This window comes from Neofelis nebulosa, chromosome 8, assembly GCF_028018385.1.
Source record: "Neofelis nebulosa isolate mNeoNeb1 chromosome 8, mNeoNeb1.pri, whole genome shotgun sequence".
Lineage (NCBI taxonomy): Eukaryota > Metazoa > Chordata > Mammalia > Carnivora > Felidae > Neofelis > Neofelis nebulosa.
This window is the reverse complement of record NC_080789.1, coordinates 16534219-16545151: the sequence shown is the minus strand read 5'-3', so window position 1 is coordinate 16545151 and position 10933 is coordinate 16534219. Positions and strand designations below refer to the sequence as shown.

Here is a 10933-nt window from a genome sequence, read left to right as displayed (position 1 = left end):
AGGAGACTGGGAAACGTCTGCTCTTCTGTGTGCCCGGAAGAAAAATAAAATGAACTTGGGTGAACACACAGCAAGCCTAAAGACCCTGGCCTATTGCTTAACTGCTATGAGTCTCAATTTTTTAACCTATAAAATGGTAAAATTGGAAGAATACTGTCTGCCTTACAATGTTATTGTGGAGATTACATTGATGAAATGCTTGGTCTAGTGATAGGTACGCAATAAGCCCTCAGAAAATAATTGTTGCTATTGTTGTCATATGTTTTTCTTCTTTCATTAGTTCATTTTATCAAAGATGGAGATCCATGAAAGACTGAATCTTTCATCTTTTGAGAAAGAAATTGAAAAAGCAGATGACAGTATAAAGAAGAAAAATAAGGAAGTGAAGGAGGAGAAAGAGGAGACTTGCATGCTAAGTATCACATCCATTTCATTTATATGTCAAATATTTTAGGAACATCTACTATGTACCAAGCATTATATTAGAGGGAAATAAGATAAGAGCCCTACTTTGAGTTTACCACAGTCTGAGTGAGAATCCAAAAGCTAAATATTACCACTTTTTGGAAACTTTGGACCATTTTTCAAAGTAAAGTTGGGAGATAACCCAGAAAATAAAATGATCTAAAATATTTTTTTTTTTTTAATTTTAGTGGTGAAAACTTGGGTTTATCAAAGTTATCGGTCACCTCCATGTTGCTAATTCTCAGTCTTTATCTTACTTGACTTGCCGGTGATCGTGACCTCATTATTGAAGCAGTGTCTTCTTGTGGACTCCAGAACAACACATACCCCTAGTTTTGCTTTTACTTAATTGGATGCTCTTGCTTAGTCTCTTGTACTCATTCTTCTTGATCTGTCAGAGCTTGGTCATTGTACCTCTTCTCCACGTACCTCTACCTTAGTGATCTCATACAGAGTTATAGCTTTCAATGCCATCCATAAATGGAAGCCTCCCCCAAATTATACATCCTTGTCAGGCCTCTCCAGAACTCCAGATTCATATATCCAATTGACGACTCAACTTCTGTACTTGTGTGCCTATTAGTCAAACTTCTGATCTTCCTCCCATTCTCAAACCTGCTCCTCCCACAACATTTCCCAGCTCATTATTTGGCAACATCCTTCCACTGCTTAGACCATCCTTAGTCATCCTTCACTCTTCTCCTTTACACTTCATTCAACCCTTCAGTAAATCCTGTTGGCTCCGCTTTCAAAATACATCCAGAACCCAAATATTTCTTACTGTATCGACTACCAGCGTCCTAATCCAAACCACCATCATCTCCTACCTGGATTATTTCATTAGGCTCCGAATTTGTCTTTCTGCTTTTTACCAGATCATTCATCACCATGTGTCATAATTATTGCCTATCTTTGTCACTAGGATATAAGCTGCAAGAAGATAAGGGGATTTTTGTCCATTGTCCGGCACTTAGTAGGTGCTCGATATTTTTGAGTCGATGAAGAAAGGAATGTGGGCACTATTTTTAATATACCTGCTGCAATTTAGAACAGCCCCTTCCATCCTGAAGTAAATGGGTAGATTTAACATGATGTGAGCACTTCTTCAGCCTCCAGTTCTTTTAGAGTATGACCATATTTGCTGGAACAAGAGCTAGGGCTGGCCCCTAGGGCACTGGTTGCATTCTCTGGGCCCAGAGAAATGGTAGAGCCTAGTGGTTTTAGAAAAGCACAAGTCAGTACAATGCCTCTTCCTCCTCTATGACTTCTCCATAGGCAAAGTCTGCAGCCATGTTGTCTGGGAATCCCTGGCACTTTATTCATTGAACTTAGAAGATGCTGTTTTCTTGCAGTGGACAATTGTTATTACTCCACCTTATATTCCCAGCACCTAGCTAGAGTGACTAACTCATCCTGGTTTTCCCGGGACTGTCCCAGTTTTAAAACTGAGAGGCTTGCATGCGAAGAACCCTCTCAGCCGTGGATAAATCAAGATGGTTAGTCACCTTACCTTTAGCACAGCACCTGTCACCTAGTGAGGAATAATAAATAAATTAGTTAGATAGAGGAGATCATGTTACTATTATTTGTTCATGCGTCACTTCTCCCTCCAGTGCCTGGCATATGGCATAATATTTCCTAAAACGTGTTTCAGAGAACCCTGGTTCCATGTGATATTAACAAAGTTCATTGCTATGGTAGATTCTATTGGGTGCACCCCCACATCTCCTTTCTTGAGATGGTGTAGCTATCCCCTGGACGATCTGTTAGCTACCAACAACTCATAGCTATGCCCTTAAAAAAAAAAAAAAAAAAAAAAAGATTGCCCTTAGCCTATGTAGCCTATGGGAAGTTTCTTGCCTAGGGATTTCAGACAGGTTCTTCCCTCCTTCCTAAAGGGTCACTTTAAGGTGACAACTGTCAAACACTGGCATACAAAACTCATCCCACTTCAAGATGACATAAGTGTGTAGCATCATTCCTGCTCTGTAGCTCCCCATGGGATGTAATTGAGGCTAGACTTCAGCTGAACCCCTATCTTTGCAAAGCTTCTTCTCTCACTTCCTTACAGATTTCTCCTGAGAGCTCCCTCAACAAATCACTTGCAAAATAATCCCCATCTTAGACTCTGCTTCTAATAAACTAAACATAAAACAGTTATTACTTAGAGTTATCCCAGAAAACTACCTCTAAGGATTCTGGAGTTGGATAACCTACCTCATTGCAGCCAGCAGCGAGGACCTCCCCTCTACTGGTCATTACAGATTGATGGTCCTTGGCATGCTGTAGCACAGTAAATGCTTTCCCCTGAACTTGGATAGAATACAATGTTAAGGAGATGCACTGGATAGTGTAATATATCTTTACAAGGGAAAGAATGAGGGGAAAATAGTCATTATAAAGATAGTGAAATTGGGGGCTTAGTTGGTTAAGGGTCTGACTCTTGATTTTGACTCAGGTCATGATCTTACAATTTGTGGGATGGACCTAAGTCAGGCTCTGTACGGACAGTATGGAGCCTCCTTGGGATTCTCTCTTTCCCTCTCTCTCCCCTTCTCTGCACATACTTTATCTCTCTCTCTCTCAAAATAAATAAATACATTTGAAAAAAACAGATAGTGAAACTGGGTAGTTGTTGTTGAGTGCCTTCCATACACTAAAGAATGAGAACATCATAGGTTCAGATTGATAAATTCACACTCATAAATTCAGAGTGTGAAATTCAATGGGCTTCTTGATAGTGTTTAAAGACACTTTCTTATCCTATAGCCAGAGGGCCAGTTGAACCAAAGCCAGACTCGTACCCAATTGTAAGAATAGTAGAACTTTAGAGAAGGTTGGATTCTAATTCTAACAAAGTTTTCTAATACCAAAGTTAGGCTCTGATGAAGAAGTGGGACCCAGATGCTTGAGATGAGAATATCTGGGTAGGCGTACCTAAGAATCTTGAACTACCAGTTTTCCTTGAATACTCTGGGTCTGCAGAACTGAGCCACTCCTCCTTATTAGAAGACAGAGCCTCCAACCCCCACCCAGTCTTACTTGAAGATTGCACAAAAGCCTCAAAGGAGACAGCTATATTAAAAGACAAAGCCTTCCCTTCTCGGGATCTGACTCTGGTCCCCCTCCTGGCCACCAGTCCCATAATCAGGCTCAAATTTCAGCCCAACCTGACCGAGGAAGTTGTTGGCCAGATACACCAACTGACTCTACACCAACTGAAAAACAGATGTAGGTAAATGTACCAGTCAGGAATTGGGAGAGAGTGTCAGAGATGGATCATGAAGGTATTAGATTTGGTAGAACAATAAATAACATTGGATAAGGGAGAGTTTTGCAGTATTAGAGTACTCTCTGTAACACAGATCCCCAACAAATGTTGGAATACACTGTTTGTTGTTAAAACACTGACCTGGGCACCAGTCTGATTATGGACTGCCAAAATGGATATTGGAAACTTGGAAGAAATAACTGTCAATAGTAAATAAAGATACCAGATCTACTGGGCAGATTGTGGAGGAAGAGACCAAAAAGCCCATGAAAGTGGGCATTTAAGAAATCGTCTACTGAAGAGAATTTATTAGCGATCCATGTTCCTTAGGGGGGGACCCAGAGAACATTCCATTTACCAAGGTGATTAGGAAAAGGTTGGTCAACAGGGCACCAGCATCATTCAGAATCTCAGCAATGACTGTCCTCTATAGGCTGAGTTAATGGTATGAGTTTCCTAGCAGCAATTGGAGTGGAAGAGGTCAGGAGACAGTGCTTAACTTCAGAAACCAGGTAAACAGAACTAGAAGAATGATCAGCAAGGTTGGAATGGTAACCAGGGAGGCCTGACATTCAAGGATACATAGAAATAGCTAACATAACAGTGTTTCTAAGGGCAATATAGACAGAGAGCAACAAGAAATTAATTACTGTGAGACTGCTCAACTCTTAAAATAGGTTCAGGCGTGTTTGTGATCCTCTAAGACAGGTGTCTCAAATGTATTTGATCAGGGAGTACTTTTTTTTTTTTTTTAAGAACACTTCATGGGATTGGTATGTTGCAGAATAACAATGCTACATAGTTCATTGTTCAAAATATTTATGAAGTGAATGCATATACAAATGTATACATGGTTCCTTAGTACAACTTCATATAGACATTGGACATAATCTAGATCCAAAGCACAATTCCAATACCTACATCCTAGGAGGGGAAAAAAAAATGAAGAAAATATTGATCTAGTAATGAAAGAATCAAGTTGCTAACAGACTGCTTAAACCACAAACCCAAACCGCTCAGGAGCAGTCAGCATTTGATATTTCAGCAACTCATTTACCCTTCCCCACCCCAACAAAGCTTAGAAAGGCAGGACATCAAGAAAAACGACTGTAGGGAAATTAATGGAACAATGTATAGTGAAGGGAAGAAAGTCAATAATGAAATTGGTCCAATTTAAACAGCCAGGCCAAGACCACAAGGTAAAAAACTTAAGTTACATTCAACGCTGAAAATGAGTCCCTATGATTTATTTAGCATTCCAGAAGATAAAGAGCAATAAACAAATGCATCAAACGTATTAAGTTATTGTTCGAGTTACGTGCTTCAGTGATTCAAAGCTGGGCTCAATGAAATCCAGCAGTGCACTGTAAGCTTTGTTCCCTCTATCTGACTGGCTGTATGATTCCACCACTGGATCAACAGTAAGACTCCAACCACCATAGGATTTCTTTCTTTCTTTCTTTCTTTTTTAAGTAGGCTCCATGCCCAATGTGAGGCTTGAACTCACGACCCTGAGATTTAGAGTCACATGCTCTACAGGCTGAGACAGCTAGGTGCCCCTCCGACCATCATAAAAGGTAATTTCCCTTCAGGTGGTAGGTAAATTATAAGAGGGAATAAATCCAACACTAGCATTAGTTCCAAAAGAAAGACATCCATTTTTCAATAGCATATGTTTTCTGCCTCAGGCTTATGCTGTTCAAACCCTTCAGGAACAATCTCTACTCTGTTCCTTTGGAAGATGTCTCTTTCACTGTGCTCCAAATCTTGCTCATAGGACATCTTGACTCAACACTTGAAAGTGCCAGTTGCTTCCTCTTCAGTCCCGCTGTTACCCACATGCAGATTTCATCTCATGTTCAGACTCTGCAATAGGCTTAGTCACCCAACTTAACTCACTTGTTATTGAACATTCAGAAGGCATACCTCTCCCGACATTTCCCATTTAAAAAGCACCAGCAACATAGTGTGCCTACTACTATAGATAGCCCCAAGTCCTTGGCGTCCTGGATGGGATCCTGGAACAGGAAGAAGACATTCGGTAAAAACTAAGGGAATCTTAACAAAGCACAAGCTTTAGTTAATAATAATAAAGTCATCTGAAGAATTTAAAATAAAAACAGCTTTGTCTTTTCATGGTTGTTGTCCTCATTTGTGGATGGACAGCTGTGTCCCTTGTTGAGAGTTGGCTGCCATATTGGTGGACACCAATGCAGCTGTTTGCACCTTTTAATCATGTGCCCTTTAGTCAAATTATCAGGAACCCAAACACGTTATACACCCTGTTGAAGCTAGAAACATGGTTTCAAAGGTCCCTTCCAGTTCTAACATTCTGTTTTTTGTTGGAATACGAGATTATTCTTTTCCATAAGACCCACAAAGTCACAGACTGCAGAATTATAAGTAGAAGTGTCCCCCCAAATGAAAGAAAGGACTTCAGGTGAGTTTAAAGGTGAGAATTAAAACAGGATAAAGCTCTCAAGACAAGGTAATTTTTTTAGTTCTCAGAATGGGTATTCCATTGGATTCAACTGAAGACTCAACTCTATTTATTCCAGAATTTTTTACTGGGCATCCACCATAAGCCAAACCCTATCCTCAGTCCTGGAGATATCTGGGCAGCGTTTAAAGGCTTAAAGCAAGGGACTTACAAGATCCTATTTGCATTTTAGAAGGAACACAGCAGGGAGTAGATTTGAGTGGAGAAAGAGAGAAGGCAGGGAGACTGATGGAAAGGTCTAGGAGGTTAATGAAAAAGTCCAGGCAAAATTCTGTGGTACTCTGGACTGGGGTGTGGAGGTGGAAATGGACAGTTCTGAGAGATACTCAGGAGGAAGAAAACCCCAAACTTGGTGACTGATTAAAAGACGCATGTTCAATGGGTTTACTTTTGTCTGTGTGTGCACGGGCATCCATGATGGGCAGAGCCGGGGGTCGGACTGGAATTCGAACCACGAGATTGCCTCTTAGAAACAAGTTCTAGCCCTAGGACCAGCTGAGGATCAGAGTTTTCCTTAAATCCTCCTCATAAATCAGCATAGGAGAAAAACAAGAGTCCAGACAAGAAGATGCATGTCTAAGGTAAAAGGAAAAACATGTTTGGTCCTAATAGGTTTGTGGTGGGGGGAGGAAAGGGGAGGAATGTTCTGGAGCAGTCTGCCCTGAGGTGAGGACTGGTTTGGGAGGCTGCCAGCATCTGTAAGCAAGATGTTAATGGGGTTATCAGCTGTTGCTGAAACAAAGGCAGGGTGTATCCTGGCAGCCAAGGAGCCTGAACCAGCCAAAATGTGTGTGTCTGTGCGCGTGTGTGTGTACGTGTCCCAGAAGAAACATCAGGCTCACTGTCTACAGATGTCGCAGAGAACAAATGGTCTTGGCAATTCGACCTGTGAACACCGATCACACAAGACAGACACCTTTAACGGAGGGTTGGCATTTCTCAGTGGGGCCACTCACATCGACAGCTTCATTTTTCTTTTGCCTCTGGAAGAAAGGGGGTCTCTTTTATCCCCTAGAGAAGCTCCCTATGCAAATGAAGTCACCTCACCCCAACTAAACACACATAGTCACACATGATGCCAGAGGTCTCTGCACCAAAGACCCGTCCATTTCTTTTTTCCTTGTCAATTCACACGTACACACCAGGGCTTATATTTAATCACATTCCCCTTGAATGAACCATTCCCATAAATGGTGCTCCTAGAATATCATCTGTAAAGTGTCTAGAGCCAGATATCGAATGATGGAGGCCAACGGCATCTCTCAAGAGATGCTTTGGCCTTTTACCCTGTTTGACACCATTATCAGGGGGTCCAAGAACCAATTTAATGTTCTGGGTCACCTAGAAAATATCTGACTTATTTCAGAGGTCTTGGGAGAAAAGAGAGTAAAAGCATTAACTTTGCAACAGGGTAGACTTGAGCCGAGTCCTGGCCTTTCCATTGACCTTGAGCCCATGAGTTGATACCTCTGCTTCCGGTCCCTCAACAGCAACATGGGAATAATAAGAACCATGAGTAGGCACTACTAGTATCCCCATTTCACAGGTGAGGGAAGCTGAGACCCAGCGAGATTTAGTGCCAACTAATAAATAGCACAGCTTGAATTTGAACCCAGGCAATCTGGCCCCTCGCTTGCATCGCCCGCCAGACTTAGACAAAATTTCTTCTTTAACCTTCAGAGCAACTCTGCTAATGGGAACTTGGGCAAGTAAGCTAACTCCCTAAGCCTCTGTCACCTCGAGAGAAAATAGGGTTTTGTGATTTCAGACCTCGTAAAGAGCTTGTAGGGAATATCTGAGCAATGCCAGTAATGGGATTAGCAGAGTGCCTGAGCAGTTGTGAGCACGGTAATGGAGGCAGTAGTCATTGTATCCCTCACCCTAACCATGCTGTTAGCATCATAACACCCATAGTACTTGGAATTATTTGTTTCAATGTTTACGATTTCCTGGAACAACAAGTTCCACGAGGGCAGAAATGGTTTCTTTCTTATTTGCTTCTGTACTCAACAACGTTTGGCAACCTGACACAGGCCGGATCGTACTGCCCTTTTGATGTTATTCACCGATGAACCAACAGATGACTTCAGTGCTGCGTCCTCAGTCTCTCTTGAAGGGTCGTAGGATTAAATGAGATAATGTATATCGAATGGCTCGTACCATGTTTGGATTGAGAATTCCACCCAATTAATGTTAGATCTCTCCTCTTTGCAACCAGAACACATGATCTGAGACTTACTCTGGAATTACGTGGTCCAGAGAGTAACAAACAGAATGCCCGGGCTCCTGTGAAGAACACTAATGTGTGCCACTCAACTTGGGCACAAGAGCCGAGACGGCACACGAGCTGGGACCGAGCTGGGACCCACCTCAGTGGGTGACACCACCATGCATCACAGCAACTGCGCTGTGGGCACATTTGGAAGTCTCAAGAACAGAAACAGGAAGGCACCTGATGTACTGATTGATAAAAGCTACTAATGAGATCCATGCATGGTACAAACACAGGCAGCTCTTGCTTAGTGGCACCAGGGAAGGGTTTGGCAGAGAGGAGTGAGACCACAGCCAATCCATCCGTGAGCCAGTGTGCTGCATCCATAAAAGGATGATTCAACTGAGTACACTTGGAAACAGAAATTGCCGATGATGTTCAAAAACTAAATAGAAATAGTAGTTAAGAAACTAAACAGAAATATAATGGACAGTTGGGCAAAAAAAAAAAAATGTCTCCTCTTGCTCAAAACTGCTCAGAAAATAGCTAAAGTCAAGGCAACAGGCAGTGCGAAAAACAGGGACTTACGCGTCAGACTTCCCTTCCAGTCTTGCCTCTGCCAACTGGGGCCCGAGGCAAGTCAATTCACACCTCTGAGTTTCCGTTTCCTCATCTGCAAAATAGAGAACATCCACTTCGTAGAGGCCGGAGAGGCTTAAATAAATCTTCTGAACAAGGGGACTGGCAAATAGTAGACCCACAAGCATCACCACCGCGAGGCAGCCATGCTGATTAGATGATCTGTACCACCCGGAATCAGGGCATGGCTATCTTCCCTCTTAAGTGGTTTCTAGTGGCTGTATCACTGTGTTGGGCTGTGAGTCGCTATCTATTAATATGACTTACCCAGGGCTTATCAAAGGGCAAGTGGCAAATAAGGACTCCGAGATGATGGAAGGGACCCGCATCATCCTCAAATAAGATAAGATATCAATGACAGAGGGGCGCCTGGGTGACTCAGGTGGTTAAGCATCTGACTTCAGCTCAGGTCATGATGTCACGGTTCGTGAGTTCAAGCCCTACATAGAGCTCTGTGCTGACAGCTCAGAACCTGGAGCCTGCTTTGAATTCTGTGTCTCCCTCTCTTTCTGCCCTTCCCCTGCTGGCATTCTGTTTCTCTCTCTCTCTCTCTCTCTCTCTCTCTCTCAAAAATAAATAAACATTAAAAATTTAAAAAAAAAAAAAAAAGGAAAGAAATGGCAGGGCACTGGTTAGGTTGGGGAGTAGGGGTGGGGACATGGGGTTGACATGGCCAGAGGAAGCTGGGAGAAGGCCACGAGAGAAAAGGGAAAAGACGAAGAGCTCCGAACAGCTCTGGGAGAGAGCTGAAGGCTGGCACTGGCCCAAAGGAGGGGGACGGAGCCGAGCGATGGTGCCTGACTGGGTTCAGTGCTTCCCTACCGGGGGGCTGCCTGCCCACACTGAACTGTGGATGGCCAAGCAGAGGCAGAAGCAGCCAGTGGGAGGCAGGCTAATTCATGACTGACAGCCCTGGGATGTCTCAGGAAGTGGAAAAGCAAATCGAGCAGGAGGTGAGAAATAGACCTAGGTTGGAGACAGGGCTGGTTGAACACCCACATAACAGGAGCCTGAGACCCTGGGGCCCTGCCTCACTCACTCAGATACTCTGAGCAGGAGACCAAGAGTGGGTCTCCGGTGAGACTGAACCAACCAGTCTCCAGACTCCCCTTTCTCTAACCTTTGAAATAATTTCCAAGGTCCCTTAAAAATTATTATATGTACAACTTGTGACATATTAGCATAATCAGTGACTTGCAGGTATCATAATCCAATAATAATTTGCCAGTGGTCTTTTAAGCAATTGTTTCTGTGGCTCTATTTTTGTCTACTGATTAGCCTGATCTTTTCCGTGGTTTCTCACTCTCCATAAAGAGTATCGATTCTGATGCAGGTTGGGAGTGGGGGGTACAAGAAATTTTAGTTCTTTTTCCCTCTTTTTAAACTTCATGGGACACCTGGGTGGTTCAGTCGGTTAAGCGCTGGACTTCCGCTCAGGTCATGATCACCCAGTTTGTGAGTTCGAGCCCACTGCGGGGCTCTGTGCTGACAGCTCGGAGCCTGGAGCCTGCTTCGGATTCTGTGTCTCCCCCTGTCTCTGTCCCTCCCCTGCTCGTGCTCTGTCTCTGTCTCTGTTTCTGTCTCTGTCTCTCAAAAATAAACATTAAAAAAACCCTTCTATTTAACACTTATTTATTTAAATTCAAGTTAGTTAACATACAGTGTTAATAGTACTTTCAGGAGTAGAAGCCAGTGATTCATCACTTAACATATAATACCCAGTGCTCAAGCCAACAAGTGCCCTCCTTCATGTCCATCACCCATTTAGCCCATCCTCCCACCTATCCCCCCGCCCCCCTCCAGCAGCCCTCAGTTTGTTCTCTGTACTTAAGAGCCTCTTATGGTT

At 43.0% G+C, this 10933-nt stretch overlaps 1 long non-coding RNA gene across 1 annotated transcript; it reads right to left on the bottom strand.

The window, feature by feature from the left end:
• Positions 1-4538: 4538 nt before the first annotated feature.
• On the bottom strand, positions 4539-9143 carry LOC131483935 (uncharacterized). The gene is made up of 2 exons (XR_009247944.1): positions 9037-9143; positions 4539-5754 (listed from the first exon to the last, which is right to left on the bottom strand). It is a non-coding gene; the product is annotated as an uncharacterized LOC131483935 (long non-coding RNA).
• Positions 9144-10933: the final 1790 nt, after the last annotated feature.